Source organism: Apium graveolens, chromosome 9, assembly GCF_009905375.1.
Source record: "Apium graveolens cultivar Ventura chromosome 9, ASM990537v1, whole genome shotgun sequence".
Lineage (NCBI taxonomy): Eukaryota > Viridiplantae > Streptophyta > Magnoliopsida > Apiales > Apiaceae > Apium > Apium graveolens.
The window spans coordinates 124,209,307-124,210,023 of NC_133655.1; the positions used below are offsets into that span (position 1 = coordinate 124,209,307).

The 717-nt window shown below is 46.6% G+C and overlaps 1 non-coding gene across 1 annotated transcript; it reads left to right on the forward strand.

Annotated features, from left to right (window-relative positions):
* The first annotated feature begins 286 nt into the window (after positions 1-286).
* On the forward strand, positions 287-393 carry LOC141687931 (small nucleolar RNA R71). The gene has a single exon (XR_012561408.1). It is a non-coding gene; the product is annotated as a small nucleolar RNA R71 (small nucleolar RNA).
* The last annotated feature ends 324 nt before the right edge of the window (positions 394-717 follow it).

The following is a 717-nucleotide window of genomic DNA, read 5'->3' on the forward strand; positions in this document are numbered from 1 at the left end:
TATTTGATTAACTCCATATGTAGCCAAAGAATCAACCTTCATTGATAGCGCTTGGAGCTGGGCTGCAATAGCGGTGGCTGCATCAACTTCCAGAATACCTGCTACCTTGCCTGACGTCATCCTCTGAGTTGGGTTTTGATGCTCATTTACAGCCATCGTCTCTATAAGATTATACGCCTCAGTATAGCTTTTAGCCTATAAGGCGCCTCCAGCTGCTGCATCGAGCATGGGCCGAGATTGGGCCCCCAAACCATTATAGAAACCAGTGATCACCATCCAATCTAGCATTCCATGATGTGGACATTTTCTCAACATTTCCTTGTAGCGTTCCCAAGCCTCGCACATAGATTCAGTAGGTTGATGCGCAAACTGAGTAAGAGCACTCCTCATAGCAGCAGTCTTTGCCATCGGATAAAACTTCACCAGAAACTTTTGCGCAAGATCTTGCCACGTAGTGATGGACCCAGCTGGTTCAGAATGTAACCAGTCTTTAGCCTTGTCCCTCAGTGAGAATGGAAAAAGCCTCAACTTGATAGCCTCATCAGTCACGCCATTATACTTAAAAGTGCTGCAGATCTCGACAAAATTCCTTATGTGCATGTTGGGGTCTTCAGTTGCCGCTCCTCCAAAAGAAACAGTGATTAGGCAGCGGAGTCCCCGACATAAGGAATTTAGAAACATAAACTAAACAAATACGCCGAGTCCCCGGCAGCGGCG